This window comes from Polyergus mexicanus, unplaced genomic scaffold (genome assembly GCF_030449975.1).
Source record: "Polyergus mexicanus isolate NDT 795.1 unplaced genomic scaffold, iyPolMexi1.0 SCAF_25, whole genome shotgun sequence".
Taxonomy (NCBI): domain Eukaryota; kingdom Metazoa; phylum Arthropoda; class Insecta; order Hymenoptera; family Formicidae; genus Polyergus; species Polyergus mexicanus.
In genome coordinates this window covers 4770304-4796713 of record NW_027223345.1, presented here as the reverse complement: position 1 = coordinate 4796713, position 26410 = coordinate 4770304, and the positions used below count along the sequence as shown (strand labels likewise).

At 35.7% G+C, this 26410-nt stretch overlaps 1 protein-coding gene and 1 long non-coding RNA gene across 2 annotated transcripts in view; both read left to right on the top strand.

Annotated features, from left to right (window-relative positions):
* The window catches only part of Mesr6 (misexpression suppressor of ras 6), a 570073-nt gene that overhangs the window by 81193 nt on the left and 462470 nt on the right, over positions 1-26410 (top strand). The gene's annotated exons all lie outside the window — the stretch shown is intronic.
* The window catches only part of LOC138943223 (uncharacterized), a 51069-nt gene continuing 50449 nt past the window's right edge, over positions 25791-26410 (top strand). Inside the window, exon 1 of the long non-coding RNA XR_011448434.1 lies at positions 25791-26200. This is a non-coding gene — a long non-coding RNA (uncharacterized lncRNA). The remainder of the gene's footprint in view (positions 26201-26410) is intronic.

Here is a 26410-nt window from a genome sequence, read left to right as displayed (position 1 = left end):
ATTCACGATCTCAATCAATTCAACATCTATATATCATTTTATTGAAATCATGAATGTGTTATATTTCATAAAGTTTTAAAAAACTTAATTCAACTATGAGATCAAGTATGTAACCGATATCGTACCGATATAATCTGAAGCATATCGAAATCATTTATAGATAGTTCGAAGCTGAAAGTATAATAGTATCAAAATATAATTGAGAGTTTATGAAATATAATCAAACTTTTATATGCAAATCGGCAAAATGATGATGATTGTGATGAATAACGATTTTTCTCGAAATATAAAGAAAGATTAAAATTTAATTACAATTGTCATTGCTTTACCATACATATACGAGATACTCGGGAAAAGAAGATGATGATGATTTACATATAGTATACAATATTTGTCTCTTTGTAAAAATTTCACATGTTTATCTCAAGCATAATTACGGAGTCGGAAATATTTGTTAAAAATATAATAAATGTGCAATAAATCTTGTTACACGTACAAAAAAGATACCTATATACAACTTTGTACAAGTCTCGCTCCATACTTTCGGCTCTTATCTCGTAATTATAAAAAAAAACAGAGTTTCCTTTTTTCTTATACGCATATATTTTAAAGAAGTTTCTCACTGTGAATATTTATTTTTTATTAATCGTTACTTGCTATTCGTGCAAATATAATCGAGGCAATTTTAAAAACACCGTCGCGTTTATAACCTTGGCTGAAGCTTATTCGCAGCCATTTTCATCGTTCACCATCATTGTGATGCTATGACGCCATGACGGCGCCATGAGGACGCCAATTTATGAATTAAATTCTTCAGTGATTAGTGAAAGTGTATACATACTTTGCTGGAATTTGTTTACGTATTTATAATGTAACTATATTATGTGTATACATTTTATAAAATAATTGAAAAATGTGTTGCATAAAATTTTGTATTTTGTAATATTTATCTTAATTTTTAATGGATTTTTAATGGCATTTTAATGGATTTAATTTTTTTATATCGATGAATTATTTAGCTTGCAACATCAGAGAGTAATAACTAATTGATTAATTGAAATAATTAATAAATTAATTTAAAGACGAAATTAATCTATTAAAGAAAGAGAGAAAAAGGGAAAGAAATGAAATTAAGTTATATTTTTCTAATCATCTCGCAATCCATATTTCACAAATTAATGAGTTTGACAAGATCAATTAAAAGATATAGATGCTATAATTGATCATGAATGAATGTTAAAAATTATGATCGCATGAAAAATCTTTTTATTTAAAGTTTGTGGTATCTATTGTCTTTGAAATCACTTTAGTTAATAGATGATGTTCGATGATTGATTGATGATTATGAACGATGTTTATTCATATCAAATTTTTATATCTTTATGAAAACGTTGATCAGAATCAATGCATCGTGTCATGAAAAGTGCTGAGTCTTTATCTATTGCTTCATAATAACACGTCTATCGCGATAGTATTATTATGGCTGTACCCCTATAGATTTATCGATACTTGACTACATTCTCTGTTACGTCTCTCTATTATGTCTCATTATCTGACCAAAGGAGAATATTTAATATTTGATCGATGAATTTTCAATTATTCCTTACATTGTCATTATTAATAAATCAGAGTTACGATACAATCTTAATAACATATATCTAATAATTTCATTATCTCACGCGCATAGTTGAACTTTTGAATAAATATTTGTAAAATATTAGCACCGAAATCTTAGAAATATTATTAGATCTCTTTAAATTAATTCTGAAAAAGATTAATCTTATTTTGCGAAAATGTTTGTATTATTATTATTAGTTTTAAATTAATATATTTCATACAATATATAAAACAAAATAAAAATATGCATTTCTTGATTAACGTCGCTATGTTGACTTGTACTTTTCTTAAACTTGCACTTGGTTTATGATACGTACAAGTTTGTGCATCCCACGCGGCACCGCGGATGCGATGTCACGACGTCGAGATGCAGAAATGCGCGCCCGATCGAGGGAAAAAATTTATTTTTAAAACGATCAGATTTAACGATACAACCGATTTATTTTACACAGATCATTATTAGAGGCGTACGCTAAGCCTATTGAGTTAATAAACGTCGTCGAGCACGAGGGCTTACGCAAATGGAACGCGTCAAGGAAACGCGTTTTCTCGACTCCCACGCTCTCTTGTCGGATTACTTGTGCGTACCTATGTTGTATGAGGCAAAAAAAAATGAGAAAAATGGAGAGAGAGAAAGAGAGAGAGAGCGAGAGAGATAGAACGGAGGACGAGGGAAAAAGAGAGAGAGAGAGAGAGAGAGAGAGAGCGTGCGGAGGAATAGCGAGATAAGTGTAGACTCGAGAGCAACCTGTACACTTAGCGATAAGCGCAGGCTTTTAAGTATCGTTCAATGTGAAAAGTGGCCGCGTGTTGCTGACGAGACGATTCGTCGTGCACCAACAACCTCAAGGTATGATAATATCGCGAAATCACATACCATAGGATTGCGCCTATCGCGCACGCATTCGCGGACATGAAGCTATTATTTTGCGCAGGTTGTTTTGAAAGCGCGTTAGATAATCACACATTTCGGAATTTTCTCTCCTCGAGAGCGACTGAATCTTAAATATAGGCGCGACGCAGTCTGGCAGCAAGCCACAAAGCGGTCCATAAAGCATTGTAAATCCTTGCAATTTGCACGTTTGTTGCACAATTCCGCTACTGTTCCATCGCTCCGTCGTTGACCGAAATTAATAAACCTTGTCCCGATATTCGAGTTTAACATAAATAACTGATATAGTAATGAGGGGCGATATTGGAAGCTGATGATGAATATTACACACACGCTTCTTACATAGTATTCTATGAAAAATTTGTTCAAAATTTATGAATGCGTTACTCAATTAATATCAATCCATAGATATATTTGTTCTGTATATACATATATATATATATATTTTTTTTTTAATAAAGAACAATTATTTTTTTTTTTTTTTATGATTATAAAGTGTCTTGTATTTTAATGTATCTTTCTTTTGAATCTTGCCGGAATACATTTAATACAAAGGATCATAAATTACGACAATTAAGTACAATGTGTATGTTTCGATCTACGTTCACATGATGTTTTCCGCTTGGGAATCGCGAGATATTCGATTGTAACACTCTGTATATTGTTTATAAATTATATCCCGTCAGAATTTTATTAACCACTAAATCATATCGGCTTGTGCGTATCTACTTTCTCGCGTTGTGTGTAATGAAAGTTTTATCGTGTCGACAAAGTCTCCCCCGATAGGATGTCGGCGCGGCCTTTTCTTCATCGCGAACGAACGCGGATAAACGAGGCGTCCGCGATCCGGCGAACGTCGATTGAAAGTCGCCTCGATCGGGCTTATGAGCCATAATAGCGATACGGTAGTCATTCACCTTACCTTAAATCATGTCCGCATGCACGCGCCTCACCGCGGCCCGTCGTCGTTCGCAGCAAGCAGCTCCTTAGCCAAGTATAATGGCGCAATAAATTACGCCACTTTGTGAATGTAGTTAAAACTGCTATTATACCCCAGTCGGGGCCGTAACTAGCCGCAAGAGATAAAAATGCGTGCGCATCATTGACCTGGACGTCGGGAGGAAAAAACGGCGATGTTCGCGTCGGGATTCTGATATACCCGATGCTCGCGGTTATTACACAGGACGGCGCGGATAAGACGAATATGTCCTGCGATAAATTCCATTGATTGCGTAGGTGGAAATACTGCGCAAATAATGATGCTACGCGTTTACGAATAATAATGAATAATATGAACGTGGCAAACGTTTTTATTAGCCATAATATATTATACTAGTTTCAACGGACACTCTCGTAATATTAGCGATCGATAGATGGGATCCTTGTTAAGCATCGGAGTATAATCTTGCGTCATGTTTGTCTCGTGTTTTATCTCATATCAACTTTTCTTGTCGTGCATTTTTATTAGGATTAAATTCGATTACACAATATGTCATATATTTTCGATGTCTTATTCTCGCAACGTGTTGCAAATTCAGATTTTATAATCTAATATTTTGCGAGAAAAGATTACGAGAATTTGAATTCTCGTCAACAATAGCAGTTGAATCTCTCTTTTCTCCATCTTTTCCGTACCTAGCTTTTCATCATCTAGCACCATCCGCGTGTGGCTGCGCCAGGTAATTCAGCTTAATGGATCGAGTGTAGCTTAAAGAAGCCTGTTGCCGGGATAAGCATCGGTGCATTAGCGAAGATGACTTCATTCGCACCCACTCGTACTATTCTCGGTTTTCCTCGGGCTTTTGCCGCCAAGCAGGGCGTGAGAATGATAATGAGAACGTCAATGAGCGCGCGAGGTGATCTGATCGCGATGATTGTACGTGTGATGTCGCATATATCTCGGTATCTCGATATTATTTCATGAATGTGGCGCAGCTGCATGTTACTTGCATTGCGTTGTTTTTTTCAATCTATTTCTCTCCCTTTTGATATGAAGAAGAATGATACAGATGAAGAACAATGATTTCTTAGTTTTATGAGTAAGTCGAGAGAAGCTGTTTCTTTCTTTCTCTTTCTTTCTCTTTCTTTTAATATTGCAAAATAAATTTATAAATATTTACATATATATAAGAAAAATTCTTCGCTGTCACTTAAATAAATTTTGTTTGTAGTTTTATAATTATAATAGGAAGAAAAAATAATGTGCGATATGCTTTTCTTTCCTATTATTTTTTTAATATTTTATATATCTGTAATATTTGTAATACTTCTTGAAGTAAAATATGATAAAGAAATCATCACAATTATAACAAAGAGATTGAAGATGACGCGCGCGATGATACAAGTCTGATTCAGCATTGTTATTCCCGGTTTAGCTCTGTGTGTCTCGTTACGCATCGCGGATGCGCAAGACGGGTCACGTGCATTGTTCTGTCTCGTGATTATTAATTTCTGCCTTTGTTCAATGAAAGACAATAAGACACAAGACGGCGAGACAGCGATTATGGCGCCTATGAAATGTGCTGTTCCGAGGCGCACGCGTGCTACAAAAATCTACCTCGCTATCTCGCGCGTCTATAGTATTATATTTTAAAAGCATTTTTGCAACACTTTACTTATTGCAGTATTGTGTATATTCCCGCTTTAATCTTTCTTCTGGCTCGGTCCGTACTGTATAGGAAGCGCGAGGATAGCGATAATAATAAGTTGGCCGATGGTGGCGATGATGATGATGATGATGATGATGATGATGACGATGACGATGACGATGACGATGATTACGAAATACGTCACTTGAACCGCGCTATTGCGGGGCTATTATTGCGTACCTAAACTTGACGCGCCTCGTTACGTGCGATAATGATTAGAAATAAAATTATACGTTCTATCTCGGAATCTTTGCCGATTACATTGCGCTTGAACGTAACGTGACGGACGTTGATTGGAGTTCGACGTTAGCGAACCATTACGTTTAACTAAAGATATATACCAAGTGCGCGAATTCGCGAAATTATATACAAGAATTTATAATTTTTTTTTATCAATAACAAACATGATATATGTATCATTCATATTGCATTTTTTTAACAATTCTGAACATTTGCTGTACAACTTAATATTTACGATATTTCTGTCATCACGTCATCAAAATAGGATACCGATATTATTAATAATTAATCCGTGCAATTTTATTATTATAACACGATGATGATACATAAGGAAAGTATTTGATACGGAGAGTGAACGATTACACGAAGCAATATAAAGAACTAATCTTGATTATTGCAAAAGAGAGATTATAAATATTAAATTTGCGTTTGCGTGACACGTCGGATATTTTGCTAGATAAATATTATACACAGTATGCATTATAATATATCTATACATGTGACCGCTTACATTGTGTACATATCAGATGCGTCCAAGAATAATTCGCCGACGTGAACACGCCGTTAAAAGCATGAAAAAAGGCAATAGTTAATCTTCTCTCGCGCATTGATCTATTGATCACTCTTGCGTATCCATCTATTGTATGGATGCGTATGCAGCACGCTATCATTATCGCGTGAAACCATCTCGAAAGCGTCTCGTTGTCATCCAGTGCACGTACCGTAGACGATACAGCTGCAATGCTATGGTTGCATCGTGTCACAACAAGATGCATTAGCGTGATTACAATTACGCCAAGCTGCCTAAGTACGGTACGCAATAATACGCACGGAATACTCGGCCAGGCGAACGACTGATGATACGATAAACGTGGAGGACATCATTGCGTTACGATAGAAATCAGTTCGTTGCCAATTTGTTGGAATAATCATTGAAATTGAAATTGTATCTGATTATTAAAGATATTTCTATATTCTATCGCAATAATATCATGACAGTGATATTTTTAAAATGTAAATATAAATATTAAATTGTTAAAGACTGGTGGAAAAAGATAGTAACAGTTGCGATGCGTTTTCGTTAAATTTATTTGAAATAAAGACTGCAAAAATAGAGGACAGATGTGTGTTTGTGCATCGAATTATTGTTTACGTATTTCATGCTAAACGAATAACGGATAAGAGACACTAGAATAATGCAGGATGATGACGATAACAATACAGTTCTCTTGCTCACGTTACAAAGAAGCACATTGCAACAATGTGACCGACACATTCTCATAATGTATGTAAAAATATGTAAATGATACAAGTGACAGCTGTGTCACGTTTCTTACAGGGATTGTCCCGTTGTGTGTGTCCTGCGTAGGGTTACCGCCCGCTAAAATTACTTAATCGCTCCTCCATTGGCTGCACTTTTATTAGTACGCATTGTAATTTACATAATCCGGTATATTCTTTTACAGGTGGAAAAAAATCTATCTTACTCTCTCTCTCTCTCTCTCTCATAATCACACTTAAACATTACTCGATGTGCGTGCGTCGGTGATGTAAAACGCCATTTTCTCCTACGTGTGAAAATTACACGAAAGATACACATAAAACTTTGCAGATATTAATCTTTATTGTAATATTGCAAAAGTCTATATTATGTTTATATAACTTTATAACTTAACTGACAATTATCTTGCGTTTCCTTTGAATTTTTTGTCTACCGTTTTGCGAGTATCAGTTTCGTATTAAATCATCAGTCTACATCTATTACAAAGATGCACGAATAAGAGAATAAACTGGCGTGTTGGTAGCAGGTCGTTTTTTTTCCGGAATTGTCTCTTTGCGACGGGTTTTGGCGACCGGGCTACCGTCGGGTTACCGTTGCGCTAATTGACGTGTACTTGTCAGTTTTACCACGACGAGTCCTAATTATGCGCTTCCCCTCGGCCTCTTTACGCTTGCGAGTTTACCGAGAATGCGTGCGTCGAAAAAGCATGTAGCGCAGTGAGCTCTCCGCACGCAACTTTTCGTTATATATTTCTATTCGGTAAAACAATTTTGCGCGTTAAATTATTTATGATTCGAATGTTAACTATTGGGTATTAATAGTGTTGAAAGATACGGTTTAGTAGATAATATCTTTTCGTTTACTAATTATTTCACATGTTATTTCTATAATGAAAATGTAGATTAATATTTGGCATATTATAAAAGTTCTCTATATTTAAATTATTAAAAATTAGAGACTTTATATATTTATTTGCACATAGAAATTTTTATTTAGTCATATGTCAGTCTCTGGTGAAATTATTGAATTGTAAATAATGAATGCTAACGCGAGAATGAATGAAATTATATATTGCATAAATAAATATTATAAATAGCTTGCTCTTTTTTTATGAAATGGACTTTCTTATATTATAATGTGATCGTAGTTTGATTTAGAAAATGACTACTTTATCGTCAGAGGTTTAAAGAGACGAGAATTCGAGCTTCCCTTTCTTCTTATTCGGCGCTGACTCCATCGCGTATGGCTTAGTAGGTGGTTCCCTCTGTGATAAAATTTTGTACTTGTAATTGTCCTGCATCCTGCATCTTCGTCCTGGCAGGATGTGACGGACCAATCTTTATTTCGTAATTAATAGTTGATTGGAAAAAGCTTGTAGAAAGATATATGATAAATCTTAATTTAAAAATGTGATTGATTATTTGTTATAAATTTATTTTATTTAAAATTATTTAATTGATGTTAAAAGGATGTTTCCTTGAGAGGGATCTTCTTTTCCATCTGTATGTGTATGTTTTCCATATCGTGGTTTTTAAATTGTACATAACTCATATTTACATCGAAAATTTCACGATATATAAATATCAATTTTACAACAAAACATGTGAACAGATGTTAATCAAAGATATATTTATAATTTATATTAATGTATATTTAAATAATGTAAATTAAAAAAGAGATTAAAAGAAAATTCAAATAAAATCTACAATTAATTTTTATTAAGATCACACACTATATATTTAACAGAGAAATATATGCATTAAAAAAATTATAATTAAATCTATAAAAGTACACAGTTTGTTACATTTCAAGATCTCTGTTGATGTTAGTATAAAGATATCAATTTAATTTTAAGAGATTTTATTTTATTTGAAGAGATCTAAAGAGACATGTGTCGCGATTTTCAATTGTATATATGTATATCATTCTGCTTTTAGATAAGGCAATAATATCTCTAAACACACACACACCCACACACACACACATACACACATTGCACATGACAGAATGAGAACGAAACTTTGTTCACAGATAATGCAATATTTTACAAGGTTACAATACATTTTCTTTGTTCTCTTGCCCTTTTATCTACCATCTTATTTAGTCATCGATCGGTCGATGAAACGATCATCGGTCAAATGTACGCAACATGAATCACAAGCACAAAGGTCATCGTGAAAAGTGCAAGTAAACAGACGCAGATGGAGATCGCATTAATAGAGATGTGACACGTTGCCATTACATTGTGTGGGGCTCTCTTTTCATGCTACCGCAACATATATCCCGCTCAAGTGAATGCCAAGGCTGAGCCTGTCTCTCTTTGACCGAGAGTCTTTAATAAGGTACCGTATGCCAACGGTTTCGCGTGCAGATACCTTCATTTAATCACAATAGTGCGACGCATGTAGTGCATAGACGAGGAGATTGCCCGTTATTGTGAATGGGAATAGGGGGAGAGTTGTTCTTTGATTTTTTTTTTGTTTTCCGTTTTAACCTTCAGCAACATTTGGTACCCGTCGAAGATACGCGCAAGATCTCACATACACGTGCAAGTCTTTTCACGTATTTTATTATACAGAGACAACCGCACGCGTATGTAAACCTTGCTGCTGCAGGCTCGTCTATTGTGGCTATTACATCGCCGTTAATGATGGCACTTCACAATGTAATTTGCGGCACCGCACGATCCTGCCCTCTCTCTTTCGCTCTTCCTTCCTCTGCCCCTCGCGCCCGGATGGGAAAAGCTACGTTTATTTCATGCCACCGTCACAGAGCCGAGTAATGGACATGTATATGAAAAGATCAATCGAGTGATCTATGACGAATTGCGTTTACATCGTGATTAAATTAATCGCTTGTCGCGGATATATCACAATTTCGAGTGACTTCGATATCTGACAAATTTTCTTTCTCATGATCATAAATCTTGAGAGAGAGAGAGAGAGAGAGAGAGAGAGAGAGAGAGAGATGTAACAATTGAAATTGTATAAAAAATATTAAATATAATAAATCTCAAGTATTAATTAATAATAGATTGAATCAATTTATGTCAATTATACTTTATGAACAATTATAATTTATATCAATTACAGACAGAATGAAGAATATTTTTTTGAAAAAAGCAGAGAATTAAACATTTATAACAAATTCAAGTTTTTATTGTTATGAGTAGTAGAGCATCAAGGAACATATCTTTTAAAAAATTTATTACAATTTGATGTACTTTACTTTCAAAGCATTCTTTAATTTGCATAATTTGATTAATTCAATCTATTATTTTATAATGAACACTTGAGATTTGTATTTTATATATATTATAATTTCAATTACGTGTTACATTTCTTTATATGAAGTTTATCGTGAGAAAGAAAACTTGACAGAATACCGTTACGCGAGAGTAATGGGAGAAATAAAATTTGCGTTAGCACCGCTGCGATTTAATAATAAATGTGACATTTGATATAATTACTGATATTATTCGTAATTACATTGGGGTACCCACGATTACGCGCTGTTAAAATAAATGTTATTTCTTACTTATTAAAATATTCGAATCGAATACCGCCACATATTAATCGCGAAATCGGTCTCTGTTGTAAAGAGGCCCGATCTCAATCTGTGAAAATTACACCGCGCGTGTGAGCTTCGATATAAATTCGCATGACACGCGAATAAGATGATCCGTTGCCTGCAGGGCGCTTGGCTTGAACGGCAGCCCCGGCCTTTTTAAGCGGATAGCGAGGTAGTACTAACCGCCCTAAGGGTGCTTCCGCAACGATCGATCTTCGATACGCCTGCATCGGAGTTGCCACCGACGAACGGCCGAAAAATGCAGCTTTTACGAAAGGGGACGTAGATAGTTTGTTCAGTTTTTGTGAAGAATTATAGGGATCTCGTCGCGGTGGTCACCTCGGGCGAGTGATTAAAGTCACCGGGGACATGGTAAACTTTATTATTTCGTACTCCGTTCGATAGCAATTGCATGATTTCGTTTCCGTGCCTCGAGCAATTCGAACTCGTTTCTCTTATCCTTTATTTTTATTTTATAAAGAATGTATAGTAATCTTTTATGTTTATCGCACGGAAAAATATATATTTACATATATATATATATATTTATATAACATGTGCACCGCCGAGTGCACCGCGATAAATTCTCTTAAATCGTATTTCTGCTACCTCGAAATAAAATGATACATTGTAATATATGAAGTCATGAAAAGACCGTTAGCATAAAATTAGATGTATTTGAAGATCGAAAGCCAAAATATCAAGGGAAAGGGATAAGGAAATTATAAAGAAAGAAACCAAAGACAGATCGACAGGATAACATTATCTTTCGAAAATAAAATTTAAGAGAGAATAGTTATATTGTGATGTATTTTATTTTAATCATTATATTAAAATTTCGAATCTTTTTGAATACGTGCGAGTCACGCATTGCGATTATATTGGATTAAAAATGGAGTGTCTATTTTTGTAAAACGACTTTCTAATTTAATTTGAATATAAAAATTATTGTTTTATTTAAACATCGCTTTTTATTAATGCGTTTAGCCACAGCTACAAAATATAATAATATTGAAAAGGAGTTTATAGTTAATTCCTAAGTCGAATTGTCTTTTACGTGAATTGAAAATATTGCATAAATTTTTAATAACTTTTTAATATTGTATAATTATGGATCTATTTACACACGCATTTTCTAATACAATATATATTTCTATTTTATATTAAAAGATAGATCAGAGCTTCCTTATTTTTTTTTTAACTCATTCTTTTTTTTACGCCTAACGATTAAACTAACAATTTAATTAGATTACCGTACACTATAAAATGTATTCTTTATGATGAAATTTTACGAGCGTGTCTCACGCAGTCGACGTGTCACCGTAAATTTTGTGTGCACGGGTCACGGGCGGCGACTTAACGCTCAAGAGGGCAGAGAGGATAAACAGAAAGAGAGAGAGAGAGAGAGAGAGAGAGAGAAGGGGAGAGATAGAAAGACGAAAAACGAAAGAGAGACAAAAGTGTCAAGAGGGGAAGAGGGACAGAGAGGCAAAGAGAGAGTAAACGAAAAGAGAACTGTTTATCTTGCTACCGGCGGTACGTATCGGTCAATATGTGCCCAGCCTCTGAACATACAGACTGCATATGTGGGGATACATAGATTCCAATTTCTTCTCCTCTGCCTCTTCTTTCTCCGGACGCGACAGCAGCGGCGACGGCGACGAAGAAGGAGGAAGAGAAGAGGTGGCGGATGGTGGTTGCCTGTGGACGGACTGCACATTACGTACCGCATTATGCGCGTACACAGGGAGCCCTTATCTGCGCGAGCACGTCCGGGTAATTTAGCCCGGCGCTCCTCACGATGTCTCTTCTTCCCTCCTCCTCATCTTCGGCGCTCCCGCGTTTTTCCCGCTTCTTCTTCTTCTTCTTCCCTCTCGTCCCCTTTTCACCCCCCTAACGGGCCATGTCTCTTTCCATCTGCCTCATCATACCTCATAAAAAAATTCGTTAAATGTTAATACGTCAGTGCGGTCTTATCCGAAGCTATAATAAGGACTGCATTGTTAACCGAACTGCTACGGGATATCGTAATTAGAGTGTCGACGATTGATGACTAATGTACGTACTGCGACTACGAATTGCGTATGTGATGTTGAATCGTCGGGCACTTGGAGACGTTTTCGGAATAATAGCTGCGGGATGTGATCTCTATACGGAATGTGCGTACGATACGCGAACAAGTTTGCTATCTGAACGGTTGATCGATGTCTTTCGTGCGGTTGGACGCGTAACGTCGGGAGAATTGCAATCATAATTTATTTCCCCATGAAATTACAGTGTGATATGATAATTTCGAGACATGAAACAGACTAATTTATTGTCGGGCAATAGTTCCTAGTTGATGCTACCTCGCATACGTTGACTTAATAAGCGAACATAATATAAGTGTTTTCATTTTTTACAAAGATATAATATTTTCTTTATTTCTTTAAAATAAAATTCTCTTTCAAAAATTTCACATATAATTTATGATTACTTATATATTGTATATTATCCAAGGAAGAATTTTCATTTATAGAAATATTGCGTGTCTCTCAACTATGGACTACATTGCCAAAGTTGCAATGATTGATTGTTAACAATATTGTAAATTATTTGCTTGCGCGAAGATATAGTATATGTCAAATATTATTTAAAGTGTCTTTCGTATCCTCGTGTTCGCGAGAAGTTTCACAAAAAGTGTGACACATTATGTTTGAATATTTTAAGGAGACGTTAAAATGTACAAATTATAATTATATTGAATATTTCATTCATTTTTGACAGCTGATTATAAGATAAAAATGATAAGTCATCATGCAATATTACTCGAAAGTATTAAGAGCTCTGGTTTCAAAGTCAAAGAAGCTGGTGGAGAAACTTTGTATCGATGCCGTGTACTTAATAACAATTATAAAATGAACATTATTTATGGGACAAACGGCTATTTCGAATTCTGCGAGCCATAATTTTACAGTTTTTTCACGAGGCCTCGAGTAACGGTGATTTTCTTTGTCGCATGTATACACAGTTAGTCGACGAATTTCTTTAATTCGATATCAGCCCGGATGCAAAAACAAATTATTGCACCGGCAGGTGCGACTGTGCTCGTTGCAAGTGTACGGAACTTAATATGTTTCTCGCACGCGAGTAAAAATGATTAAAATTGCAATATCCGACTCGATTTATACGTAATTAAATGGAGAGAAAAAAAATTACGGCCTTAATAATATTATTGGTACTAAATGATAAACTTGAAATTATAATATATTGCATTGCCAGCCTATGAGTTCGTCGCATGTTTTCGTGAATATTTATAATTAATATTTGTTTATTATTGATAATATTAAAAAGATATCTTGAGATATGAGATAAATCTTTTTACACAATCAGCCGGCGCAATTCCTGCATTAATTTGTTCACACGGGATCTTTTCGCGCTTCGTTCTCGAGTTTGCAGGTATGCTTGTTCGTTTGGCAACGAGTACGCTGCGTATTCTGATTCGAATGTGTACGATTACGCACACGCGTGTGCATTTTGTCGCACTGTGATGCAAATGGGATAGGTCGCGCGGTAGGAGATACATATATACACGCGGTCTTGATTTAAATTTGAAAAGTGCTCCTTTCGTATCACCGGCTCGACTATTGAGAAGAGTTAGCATGTGAAAGGAAGGCATACCACTGGCAAGGACTCCTTTCAAGAGGTCCTCAAAAACGCCATTTCACCCCAAATTTTTCAGTAATTCGTTCGGTCAGGAAGCCAACTTCAATCTTTATTCCTCATTGCATTCTCGCGTACAGAGACAAGCTTTTTCCAAGTGTCTCAAAAATTTCCTAAATCTGTTTTATAACATTTAAAGGAAAGAAGATAACGTATTATAAGTAAATGTTTTGATATTTATGTTTATATAAGCTTTATATATTTATAATATTTTATAATTCATCATTTTATCTATATAATATTTATATATTAATACGTATTTTATGAATCAAAAGTCCTCTTTTAATATAACATCGCTTCGGGTTTGCAATATTTTGCTATTTGACATTTTTTAAACTGTATTTTTATAAATTATGATGTATATAAACATTTATATATAAATAATATTTATACACTTTTTATATACTATATTATATTATTAATGTTCTCTTACTGTTTATAGATTTATATATATATATATATATATATATATATATGTAATTATTTGCGATATCTCTTCTTTTTTCGCGCATGTTAATTAAAAAAAAAAACAATGGATGACATTTACATCAAACGCGATATGAAATAAGTAGTTTTTTTTAATCCGAAACTCGCTGCACATTGATACCTATTCATTTCTCTGAGAAAATAGCCGTGTTTATATTTCGCAATTATATACCGATTCAATTCTGTGCATTGTGCTCGCGTGTTTGTTGTCGCGGTTCATAAAATATCTCAATCATTTGATGAGAGAAGATGACCGAGCAGCGAACGATATGCAGATGTCGTGACTTCATTACCTCGATATTGCTTATGTTACGAAACGAGAAAATAATATCACTCGTGCCGGCTTGTTCTGTATCAGCGCATATATGATGCGTGAGATATGCTAAAAGATGGAGTGTATACTTAGGAGGGCAATTTCTGCCATAATCCCGTCTTCTCCTTCGTTAATATAATAACATTCTAAAAAAGAAAAAAAGAAAATTTATATTATTAGTTGAGGAACGGACGCTATAGCACTTACGATTGCTGTTGAATGCATGAGTCAATTGGAACCGAGATACTTATTCCGTGGTACTTATCTAGGTTGGATTCGAATAAATCATTGTTACATTTTACTCGGTTAAGTGTTAATTATTTGCGGCATTTGATTTATTCGTATACGATCGATATACGACTCGACACGATCGCTTGTGAAAAATCCAAACCAGGAAGTTGGGTTTTCTCACTCAAGTTCGGAAACGGAAACGGTCGCGTCGCGTTGTACGAAATGTAAACGATGTCTCGAGTCGTTTGCATTCCAGATGCACGCATTTGTTCCACCCTGCGGGATGAGCCTGAGAAGAAAAAAATTCGACGACGGCATATCGCCTGCGTGCCTGCGTGCGACGCGACGCATCGATATTTTCGTCGGCATGCAAATCGTACGGAGGGATGTATGTGGGAATTTTCGGGACCTCACGGGACGCGTCTCGGTAAGCCTCGCTTGGTTAAAAGGCGGTGACGAGAAACAGTAGGAAAAAATTATTGTGCAGCCGTCCCCTCTATCGCCGGTCTCTCGGCCCACGGGGGTTGCGCCTCGACCGTTTTTCCGCGCCGATGTCACGGCGGTGCGCATAAGAACCGCCGCTAATTATGCGAGAACATACGTACCTGGTCCATGAGATATAAATGCTAAACTCGCGGCATTATGCGCGTGACAGACTGGTACACGTTAGGGAACAATGTTGGGAAGTGGGTTGCGCCTACCTGAGGCGCAACGGCGTTACAGACAATGCCGAACGTTAGGATATGTAGAAAATTCTATTTCCGGTTGTCGGGTAATATCTCGCCGACGTCACAGTTCGTTAGTCCCCTGTTTGGGCCGAATGGTCCACTCGACGCTGCCACGTCCAATAACCCTCTCTCTTCCTTGACTTTCGATAGAATATCTTTACCGAAATTGAGAAAATAAATTTGTGCAGTTTACACGTTCTTTATCACGAAATCATAATTTGTAAGACAAAAATATGAAAATACGCATAATTTTTAATAAAGAAAATAAAAGGAGAAAGAGAGAGAAATAAATAACAGTGAATATATAAAAGAATCATCAAAATTAATAAAATTATGAAATCTTTCTAAGAACTTAACTATCTTTATTTATAGAAAATATTTATTAATTACAAATTTAAAATAATAAATTATCGATTATACAAGATTGAAATAGAGAGATGCACGTTATACAAAATTCGACTTATATGTAATACATTTTTCTTTCTTTTTATTGAATTCTAAAATAAAAACATTTCTTATCGCGAAGTATAGTTGATCCCTTCGAAACTCTTCTTTATACTTATAAGACCATCGATTCGGGGAAATCATAATGTAACATTACACCGCGCGTGTCTACCGTCCGTTCGTCTTTCCATATCGTACGATCGATCGTCGAACATTGAATCAGACCCTTTTTACACCGCAAAGCAAACACCGCCCATAAATCCATTCTCTCGTCGATCCACCTTGTATGAGGGCGTGCGAGGAAGGCGGCTAAAATATCGATTATGCTTCCGGATTATGCTTTTAGGCGCAGGTACGTACAATATGTCCGGGGGACACGCATCGCATCTTCGAGGACGCGTTAACTTTTAAAGTCGGCTCTCTTTAGATTTTCTTTTTCTCTTTCTCTCTCTCTCTCCCTCCCTCCCTCTCTTTCAATGAAATCGCGTTCGTGCACAATGTGCGTCGGGACGACAATCGAGCTTGCAGGTAAACAGAAAGAGCCACTCTTTGAACCGCCAATGAAATATACGATTACGAGCCGCACAAGGACCAGAGGTCGAGTAGGGATCCATAGATCACCGATTGGAAGCATATAAGGCCCCGTCAATGGGATCGGCGTCACTTCGGGTTACAAAAGGCGCAGGTTCCACTGGCGGCGGTTCGCAGGGGCTCGTTAACCCTAAAGGCGGGTTCGTCGGTCCCTTCTCAGGTTGCCCAGGTGGGTCGCAATGGGATGCCAGGATCGAGTACTCGATCAGTTTCCTCGGAGCTTCGCGAACCTCGTCTTCTCCGGCTCGTGGTTGTGCGAAGTTTGCTTATATTCTTGAACGATTTCTTTTGCCCGATACACAGAATGTACCAAGTGAACGAACGTATACATAGATTTTAGAGGAAATGAGAAAACAGTGATCATGCGTACACGCAACGATTTTGCAAGGCGAAATTGAAATTATAATTTAGAGAATAATTGAAAGAAATATACAATTAATTTATCCCACGAATTTTGGCATATTTGCGATACGATTGTTTTATTCATGAAAATCGAGAAGTAAAAATTATTCTAATAGCATGACTCATTAAAATCATAAAAATTAATATACATATATTTGAAAAAGCAATAAATATCGGTAAATTTTAATTTCTGTTCGCGAGCCAACTGTCAAAAAGATTTGATAAAAAGTACGTATATCGCGAATCATAGATTACTAAATTTTATTTATTATTATAATTAGTCTGTTTATATAATTATAATAGATGCTACAATATTTACGAGTTACATTAATTATATAATTATATTAGTAAAACATTGGAGGAGATTTACTTCTCTTAATTGGAAACTGAAACAAGTTACGAGACGCTTTCTCGTTGCCCTCCGTTTCTGCTTCAGTGAATAAGGTGTCTCCGTGTTATATATCCATTTCAGTGGTCGTCGCACAGTGGCTTATCGCTTATCGATCGTCGCGTAAATATATTTGGATTATTCTCAGGGTGCTCCTAAGCAAATAATCCGAATTCACAGATGCTGCGCAAGCGTTTCGGCGGGAAGTGAGTTATTATTAAAATGATTCGGGATAATGGAGTATATTAACCTTCTGGAAAAACGCATTTTGGAGGGAGTTAGACAGAGGAGGAAAACGGAAAATATACAACGAGAAGCGAAACGCGAGGGTAGAATCGTGGTAACCAGACGAAATTAAATCTTCATTAGAAGGAATGCATGAATTATGAAGATGTAAACGCGGCGCTCATGGACGAGAAAACGAGAAGGGGAGCGAGTGATAAATAATAAACCGTAACAGCCAAAGCACGGTTCTGCGAGTGTTGCTTAATTAGTGAAATGTTTGTCAGAATGCATACTGTTATACGCATCGTATTAGCAACGACCTGACGTAACAGATTCATAATTATTCGTATATTTCGATTAGTTGGTCAATTGTTATTTTAATTATACAATATCTTATTTCTCATTATTTATAGTTGTTATCGAAGACAATTCTTTGCGTTTAATTTCAGCGGTAGATGTATAATTACAATCTAATTAAGATAATCTGAAATGTGTGACATTGCTATTTTAATTCACAATTTAATTAATGTCAGGGTAACTTGCTATTTAATTAAATAGACTAATTAATATAAATATTAAAATATATTATTTTACAAAAGATTATATATCTTTCATAAATGGTGATTAATAATTAACGGAGAATTAATTGCAAGATCTGCGAAGTCACATCGAGAGAATGCAGCAAGAGCGTCTAAGTGATGGAGAAAGGGAAGGGGACAGGAGTGAGTAAAACTATTGCACAGTTTATTACATAACAAGTGCATGATTGACGCGATTGTTTGAAGAGATCGAGCGCAAAGTACTTCGGCTTCCTTGCTCATGACAGAATGTTGCTATCTAGCTTTGCAAAACTCGCGTTCTTCGCGCCTACTCTTTCGCGGAGAGAAAACTTTTCGTATTTTTCCGTCCTACAGGAATACTATTACTTCCTATCTACGAGTCTCCCGTTTCAAAAAAAAAATACGGTTCGCGCACATTAAATACGGACGTTGCTACTTTGTGCGGCGAAACGAGCCGCAACGCGGCGCGTAAACCACCCGAGTTATGGCATAGCTCGAGGAAACATTTTCGATTCTTATACGATGTGTCGGACAAATATGTCACGTGCGGGTTTGTGGCGGAGAGAGAGAGAAAGAGAAAAAGCGAGAGCTTTTGCGTAACGCCGATATAAATTCGCCAAGTACAAGCGCACGCGATCTGCCGCGGATAAGAGTATCGTTAATTTTCACGCTTACGGGAGAATGAAAGTCGATGGCATAATCAGAAAGTCCTGCCTCTTGGATAGAAACTTTGCACGTGATCTCACAAACATAGATGATAATTTATAGATAGAAATCAGAATATATATTCTTGTATTTGCCGTTATCCTTTTAGGAGATTTCGTCTTTACCATTATTTAGTATCTCAGAGAGAAACGAGATGACAATATTTTAAACATATGATTACAACGTTATCTCTATTAAATTAAAAAAAAAATATATATATATATATAGTTTTATTAAATAATTGGCACTTGCAGCCGAATTAATTTTTTTACCTCATTTATTAATTACATAGATTTGAAATAATGGAAATAAAAAATGCTCTTGGTAACTATTGAATTTATAGGCGGCATATACGTAAAGCCGGTAGCGCAATATCCAGCTGATTGGTTGCCAGTAAAACGTGAATTTTCAAAGGCGAAAGTTATTCCTGTTTAATATCTCAGAATTTATATCGTCTCGAGAGTGAATGCAATGCGATACACGATCTACCATTTTTTTTTCTTTTTTTTTACCATCCGGCATTACTGCCTACGTACGTGTCAACTCGAGACAACGAGCTTTCAACCTTTTGTACGCGTGACAGCAAAGCGTACCGAGCGAAACATAGAACGTACGCGTGGGCGTACGTTTGTAACCTGATCCACGTGGCATTCATAGCTGCATGATCAATGAAAAAAGTACAATCTGTATACTTGTATCTAGAGAGATCATGCATTTTAAACTTCGTTGTTTGCGTGTTCTAGTTTCGTATCTTCAACGACCTAAAAATAAACACGCATGAATCAAATTCATAGGCTTTATTATGATAAATCATATTGATATTTCATTAATATAATAATATTGAAACACAATAGCGACAATTTTTCTAATAATTATTTTTAATTTCATTTTTCTATTTTTCTCAATCTTTAATTTCTATTAAAAGAAGAACTTATACGCTAAATGTATGTGTATTCAGTTATCATAATGAATTAGACTTAGGGTAGATGTCTATTCAATTATTATAATACGTAAGATAATCCTTTTTATTTACTTAATGCGTGTATGGTATACTACTTTCACAGAAATATGTAAAATAAATATATATAAATTCCAGACATAATAACAAATTGCCGCGTTATATATTCTTTCTTAACCGTCGAAATCTTGATACTTGATGACTTCTTACGTGAACGTATATAATTGGGGACGCGCACTAAATGCGATGCCATAAATACAGACGTGCGTATGCGTGTGTAATTTATCATGCGAGATTGAGCGATGGCCCCAGGCAGCATCATCCGAGATAACATGGAACTCCATTTCATGGAAATCTGAAGTATCATTATGCGCTACCTTCATACAATATTTTACCAAAATATAATAGCAGCTATATATTTATACGTTTTTAATTTATATCTACGCGACTACACATACTCATATATTGCTTAGTAAACATTTTTTTTTTTTTTTATTAAGAAACTTTTTTTAATTCGAGAAATTCTGATTTTGTTTTAATATCGACTTTTGCACTTTTATAAATCTACGATATTTTTTACCGCGTCAAATTCGTGATGTCTTAGAAACTTTATGTTCGACGGAAAATGAAACGTAACTTCTTCGACATCTTTCCCTGCTGAGAATGCGTATCTTGGCGCAAATAGATTAAAGTCGGACCGAATATTTATGATGGTATCGTGCAATTACGTCTACGTACATATCTCATTGCAAGATGCATCAATCCAAAGGTGCAGAATGTGAAGGCATAGAGCCGATAAGTAAGACATACGAGGAGAAAATGTCACATATACGCGCGTTTCTTTTCGAGCTAGCTTAAACAGCGACTGGCTTTTTGTCTACGTCGTGAAAGATTACGAAGCGTGCAACTCGATAACAAGGAGCCCCCTTGTATGCACCGTACGCGAGTCATTGCTGGAGTACGTCTCAATCATTCGTTCACGAGCACCACGTGGTGGAACACCACGGAGGATGCTGTTCTGATCGTACATTAAGCAAACTATGCTATTAGCAAAATGCTCTTTCATAAGATTCTTTTTGTATTTCGTGCGGATTGATGATTTTATCTTTTGGTATTTTTTGTTATTAGAACAGAGATGTTAATAACCATTTAAATGAGAAAACATGGCCGGTAGAATTTTTAATACAAATCAATTACTAGAAAGAGATAAGAATTTAGTAAGATTTATCTTTTACTTTTTCTAAAGTTTCTTCTAAATATTTGCCTAATAATGTTTGCTTAAAGTGAACGTTTTAACGATCAATGATCGAAATTCTGTTGGTTAAAATTCTACATAGGCACTTGAACGAGTATTTAGTTCTAAATATGTACATATCGAAGCAATCTTCCAAAATAGACACTTGCTGATCCACACCATACCCTCTGACGCTTTTCTATCGATTTGTTTATATCCCATGAGTTTATTTATTTCACGATATTTAGAAGCATTAAGCGCATATTTTGCAGTACTCATTTGGCTATATCGCCGCATATAATATATATATAATTTATATAAAATTTATCAACGATACTAGCTATCCATTTAAATTTTTTTTTATTTAATATGTCGATAGATTTTTGTTCAGTATGGACGAATAGAGTTTTTGCATTTGACAGGAACCTGAGACTTATGGAATGATTATATCAATTATAGAAATTGTGATTGGAATATAATAAGAATTTATGATAGTAATTAACAGAAAGTCTATTGCTTTTCAGTTTTAATAGATTGATAATAATTAAACTGATTAGATTTCTAATTTGTATTTACTTTGTTAAAGTCGTGATGAATGAGAAATTTTCTAATTTATTATAGGAAACGTTTTGTACGAAATTAGATTTATAATGTGAAAAAAATCGGGAAGAAAAATGACTTCTCTTTGATGTGTCTTATTTACATTTCTCACCGATAAGATACAATGTCAGCATAAGGATTTTACCAAACGGGTTATAAAGCAGTAGGTTACGTGAATCACGTTTATATCCCGTACAATATAATATGAGTTCCCGCACATTTGTGTGCGTATGCATATATGTAGAATAAATCAATCGAAAATAATAATCGAACAACACGAAAATAAATTTTAATTTTAGAAACTACGATTGTAATATGAATGTAAATCAAATATTTATTCCGTGATTTATCATTTAAAAATGGCTTTATATGACGTGTCATTAATTTTATGATTCGTGATTGTAAAAGGATCGATGATTATGAAAACATTTTTCCTAAGATGATGAAAACTATTCGAGTCAAGATGAACTATTCAAAAATTAAATGTGGAAATATATATATATTTTTTTTTTACCATCTTACGGAGAAAAAAAAGAGAAAGAGAAATATCAGAGAGGATAATCAATACGTCTTCGAGATACCACGTTAACTTCATCGAGATTTCTTATATGGATTTCTTATTTCGATATTAAAAGTCCATCCGCCAGAAGCAATAATAATATTATAATGATAAACTGTGTGTGTGTGCGTGTTCAACATAAACTATTAAATTTCAGAAAATAATTATTGCATAAATAAAAACAAATTCCTTCTTTGCAATAACGTTATAATATATCTTGCGTGTATAAGTAGAATAGAATTTTAATGGTCCGTGAGTGGCTCTATAAAAACTTTATTCGTTTTAATTTATTTAATGTATTTTTCCTACTGTTAAATTTCCATCATCATTTAACTTTTGTCACAGTATATAACTCTTTATAACCGCATATTATTGTATATATTTTTAAATTGAGTTGACAGATATATATTGTATTATATATATTTATAATAAACTCGATAAGCTTAATTTGTTTTCGTTTATATTGAAACAAATATTTATATATTTGAATGTGAGTATATCTCTTACTGTCAGACTTCCATTTAACTGCTGCTATTATATTGCGTGTTAAAGAGTCGTATCGCTCATAGGCCATACATTTGTACATCACATTGATTATCACAGATCCAGTAATTGTCACAAATGTGATATAATTGTTATAAATGTGCTGTTTCAAGGAAAATATGAAATAATATATTTTATAATATATGACACAGTCATTGCAAATAGAGTGCGATTACAGTACGTTAAAATAAATGTTTTTTTTTTTTATTTCTTTTCAATACTTTTACCGTTATACTCATTTGACACAAATTTGGTTGTAAATTAAATTTTAATTTACTAATTAAATTATTTTACCGATAAATAATGATATAAATCTTTGGTTTTTTTTGAAGGACTTACAATAATTTGACAGTAAATGTGTTTAGTGGTTTCTTTGAGATATTAATGTATCTTTACGAATGCTGTTATACAATATATAGTTTAGAACGGTAATATTTTTTCGTCCAATTTTTTTTTTAAATATATATTTGACTTTGAATTTTCGACATATCGGTAGAGTCGCTTCGATCTCGAGCTCTGAGTTGAAGGATCAGAATCATGGTGATTTAGCTGTTTTTTGTTCATACGATCGGTTGACGCTTACCAAACCGGTCCTGCAACGGGTACCGGACCATCAGTGAGGAATGGTAAAAGGAGAAGGAAGGATCTTCGAACTTTGCCTGACGTCACCGTCGAGGTCAATGTCATCTCCTTGAATCAGTGCAAGAACTCGCATAACCGTCAATACGATAACGACCGAATTCCTTTTGAAGTTCGATGATCTATAGCCTAAGAGAAAATTTTAATGATTTTCTTTAATAACAAATGAAATACAGAGATAATATATCTCTAAAAAAATCTGTAAAATGACTTGTAAAATGTAGTTTTAGAGGAAAATAGAAAAAGCGGTGAAATATTTAAGAAAACATTATAGTGCAAAAATGGGAAACATTTTATAAAAATAAAACATAATTAATTTTATATAAAAATATGGAGGGAATAAAAAAATCGCAGATAATATTTTGTATTGTTTTGAGGTGTATTTTGAATGTTAGTGAAATCGCAGGGACGACTATTAACAGATTTTCTAACATGCGGTCTCCAAGTTTCTTGTTTCTATTTTTGCAATTCTTCTGCCTTGACAAGTTCTTCGACTCGAGAATGATCATATCGAGAAATTCCTTGTCCTACTTTCAACCCTCTCCATGATAATACGCCTCCCTGATTCACTCCCACCCCTTGACTCTGATCCTCCCCGAAGTGGAGAGGGATATAACAGAGGGAGGAAAAGAGCGAGAGAAATCACCTTCACGATCAATACGGTAATGACGCTTCCGCCAGGATGTTACTATGCTAAGCGTTTCGCTGTTTTATACTCGCGATTACGCTGTATCTTCGATCCTTAGACTATTTGAGCTCGAATCACGATAGGTCGTCCCTTATGGGATTCCTTTCTTCTCTTCTCCGTCATTTCTTAAACTGTGAGCAATGACGTATAAGCATGTTGCCGTTAATGAATCTAATTAAATATTAAAAATAAAATATAATTAAATGAAAGATTCGGTATGTTATATATGGATTTTATACATGGATTTTCTCTTACATTTAGGAGAATTCATACATTTAATTGTAATAATTAAAGCATTATTATTTGTATATAATGTGAATAATTCTATTTTTCCAAAGAGAAAAATCTTTTGCAAAGTAATCGAAAGTGTGAGATTGTGACTTCAATCATTTGTTGGCGAGAAACGTCGGCTCTTTTCCTCCACGTGGATTTGTGTCGCATGAACCACGGGCGAAATATCGATAGCTTCAGCCCCGGAAAATTGGTTCGATAAAAAAGTGCTACCTGATCAACATCCACGACGAGCTGACGCTAAGTCCGCCCCACAGTCAATATCTGACAGCGGTAAGTTCGCGCGGATGCTTTGACGGGAGTGGAAGGGTAGGAGGAGGGACGTACAATAAAGCGTTTCCTTTCTATGAGCAATGAGGCGAAAAATTGCTGACCTCCTCTTACCCAGCATCATTGATTGGCTGGTTACCTATCTACCTACGATGTCCCAGCTCTTCACACGATTTTCCAATATCTCGTTTACTATCATCCTCATTACCGTCCCTCGCAGAAGCAGTTTCGTCTTGTTACGAACCCTCCGCTTGATGACACAGTGCTATACATCGTCCGGTAAAGTGAAGTATTTTTTTTTTATTTTATTTCTGTGAATATACGCGTTTTTCATTTTACAATATTTTTGCTGCGCTCTCGTTACGGATGAGTACGAGTCATCACAGTTTATTGACTGTCGTAAAATTGTTAACGTTGCTTGAATTTGTATACTAATGGGATGGAATATCGAAGCAATATGTATATAACGAGTTTATAAAGAATAGAAGAATTATTATTGTGAACTACGACGCGATTATATAGATACAGGTATTTAAAGGTACCCTTGTGTGCTTCGCGCCGAAGAAGGTCACGGTCGTGAGAAACAAAGTCAAAGTATAATAGTTCGGAATACCGTGGCGAGTTGTCGATTAATTTTCCGATGGCTCTCTCGCGTTTATCGCCCACAGCGGTCGGCAACGAGAGGGAGGGGGTTTCTCCTAGTAAGAGCGTAGAGGACGATGAGGGTGATTAGCAGAGTCCGCATGCGCCGTCTCTCTGGCGTCTCGTAGCAGCGGCGGCAGGCAGCTAAGAGACCGGGGGCGACCTAAACCCCCCTTTTCCCGAGCAAGGGGAGGATGGCCGAGGAAGGGACCGCCGCAAGGGGTCGGCGGGAGGGGGGGGGGCGCGAGGGGAGGAGGAAGCAAATTAATACGGGCGAGCAAGAGGGTCCAGCTAACGAACGAACCGACGCCAAGTCTAGTGCCGACCAGCGCCGCGACGCCTCGCAATCCTCTCTCTTCCTCGTCTCTTCTCTTCTCTTCTCTTCTCTTCTATTCTGTCGCCCTTCGTATCCAACGACAGGGCTCTCTGTCTTGTTTGACGAGCGCGGTTCATCTGGATCGTCTCTCGAATCTCGGCACCCGGTAATAACGCAACCGATTGGATCAGCTTAAGGGTGAGACGCGGTTACGTAACGAGTGAGCAGTGTGAGTCCGTGAGACTCGATGGACCAATCGCCTCGCTCTCGCGGAGGAGGCCATCCGTGTCGTTGTCCCGTTCAGCGCGATCCTTTCGCGGTGACGGTGAAGTGTGAAAGTATATCTTTGCTTTGATGGTACTGGCCATGACAGTGAAGGATGGGATTCTCCTCCGTCTTTGTTTCATACCGCGGGCGACTGTACACAAAAGTGCACGTACGTATCGTGCAAAGAGAGTAACGGTTTTCTCATTCGCTCGATGATGCAAGCGACGCTGCGCGTTTCTTCTTTCCTATTCAAATATCGCTTGATCGAGACTGCGGGATATAAAATAGATTTTCGGAAATGCTGATATTTTTGATTTTATAACGGTGAATGCGACGTGTCATAAAACTGTTAATTTTTAATGATAATTTTTTGCCCGAG